We start from the raw sequence: 2,500 nt of genomic DNA, 5'->3' as shown, positions 1-2,500 counted from the left end.
GCTCTCCACCTCCCTTTTACCCGATTTAGAGCCCCTTCTTCGGCCACACACACCTGCTATCGGCCCCCTACCTCCAGGGGGCCCTCCACCTCACTTTTAACCCAATTTAGAGCCCCTGCTTAGGCCACACACACCTGGGAGAGGCCCCCTATCTCCAGTCGGCTCTCCACCTCCCTTTTACCCAATTTAGAGCCCCTGCTTCGGCCACACACACCTGGGAGCGGGCCCCTATCTCCAGGCGGCTCTCCACCTCCCTTTTACCCGATTTAGAGCCCCTTCTTCGGCCACACACACCTGCTATCCGCCCCCTATCTCCAGTCGGCTCTCCACCTCCCTTTTACCGGATTTGGAGCCCCTGCTTCGGCCACACACACCTGGGAGAGGCCCCCTATCTCCGGGCGGCTCTCCACCTCCCTTTTACCCGATTTAGAGCCCCTTCTTCGGCCACACACACCTGCTATCGGCCCCCTACCTCCAGGGGGCCCTCCACCTCACTTTTAACCCAATTTAGAGCCCCTGCTTCGGCCACACACACCTGGGAGAGGCCCCCTATCTCCAGTCGGCTCTCCACCTCCCTTTTACCCAATTTAGAGCCCCTGCTTCGGCCACACACACCTGGGAGCGGGCCCCTATCTCCAGGCGGCTCTCCACCTCCCTTTTACCCGATTTAGAGCCCCTTCTTCGGCCACACACACCTGCTATCCGCCCCCTATCTCCAGTCGGCTCTCCACCTCCCTTTTACCGGATTTGGAGCCCCTGCTTCGGCCACACACACCTGGGAGAGGCCCCCTATCTCCGGGCGGCTCTCCACCTCCCTTTTACCCGATTTAGAGCCCCTTCTTCGGCCACACACACCTGCTATCGGCCCCCTACCTCCAGGGGGCCCTCCACTTCACTTTTAACCCAAGTTAGAGCACCTGCTTCGGCCACACACACCGGGGAGCGGCCCTCTATCTCCAGGCGGCTCTCCACCTCCCTTTTACCCAATTTAGAGCCCCTGCTTCGGCCACACACACCTGGGAGCGGGCCCCTATCTCCAGGCGGCTCTCCACTTCACTTTTAAACCAATTTAGAGCCCCTGCTTCGGCCACACACACCTGGGAGCGGGCCCCTATCTCCAGGCGGCTCTCCACTTCACTTTTAACCCAATTTAGAGCCCCTGCTTCGGCCACACACACCTGGGAGCGGGCCCCTATCTCCAGGCGGCTCTCCACTTCACTTTTAACCCAATTTAGAGCACCTGCTTCGGCCACACACACCTGGGAGAAGCCCCCTATCTCCTGGCGGCTCTCCACTTCACTTTTAACCCAATTTAGAGCCCCTGCTTCGGCCACACACACCTGGGAGCGGGCCCCTATCTCCAGGCGGCTCTCCACCTCCCTTTTACCCAATTTAGAGCACCTGCTTCGGCCACACACACCTGGGAGCGGGCCCCTATCTCCAGGCGGCTCTCCACTTCACTTTTAACCCAATTTAGAGCCCCTGCTTCGGCCACACACACCTGGGAGCGGGCCCCTATCTCCAGGCGGCTCTCCACTTCACTTTTAACCCAATTTAGAGCCCCTGCTTTGGCCACACACACCTGGGAGCGGGCCCCTATCTCCAGGCGGCTCTCCACCTCCCTTTTACCCGATTTAAAGCCCCTGCTTCGGCCACACACACCTGGGAGCGGGCCCCTATCTCCAGGCGGCTCTCCACCTCCCTTTTACCCGATTTAAAGCCCCTGCTTCGGCCACACACACCTGGGAGCGGGCCCCTATCTCCAGGCGGCTCTCCACTTCACTTTTAACCCAATTTAGAGCCCCTGCTTCGGCCACACACACCTGGGAGCGGGCCCCTATCTCCGGGCGGCTCTCCACTTCACTTTTAACCCAATTTAGAGCACCTGCTTCGGCCACACACACCTGGGAGAGGCCCCCTATCTCCGGGCGGCTCTCCACTTCACTTTTAACCCAATTTAGAGCACCTGCTTCGGCCACACACACCTGGGAGCGGGCCCCTATCTCCAGGCGGCTCTCCACCTCCCTTTTACCCGATTTAAAGCCCCTGCTTCGGCCACACACACCTGGGAGCGGGCCCCTATCTCCAGGCGGCTCTCCACCTCCCTTTTACCCGATTTAAAGCCCCTTCTTCGGCCACACACACCTGCTTTCCGCCCCCTACCTCCAGGCGGCTCTCCACCTCCCTTTTACCCAATTTAGAGCCCCTGCTTCGGCCACACACACCTGCTATCGGCCCCCTACCTCCAGGGGGCCCTCCACCTCACTTTTACCCCAATTTGGAGCCCCTGCCTCGGCCACCCACACACCTGTTAGCTGCCCCCTATCTCCGGCCCCTAACCTCCACCATCCAGGAACCCCAGCACCAGCCGAACCTGCAGACCCACTCTTAAGCACCCATCCCCGGATACAAGCAGACTACCATCCGCCCAAACTTTCCTGCTCCTGGTATACCAACTCAAACTTTGGTGCCCCTGGTACTCCAACTTAAACTTTGTGCT

This window comes from Centroberyx gerrardi, chromosome 21 (assembly GCF_048128805.1).
Source record: "Centroberyx gerrardi isolate f3 chromosome 21, fCenGer3.hap1.cur.20231027, whole genome shotgun sequence".
Classification (NCBI taxonomy): Eukaryota; Metazoa; Chordata; class Actinopteri; order Beryciformes; family Berycidae; genus Centroberyx; species Centroberyx gerrardi.
The sequence above is the reverse complement of the archived record's forward strand: the minus strand, read 5'-3'. Positions refer to the sequence as shown.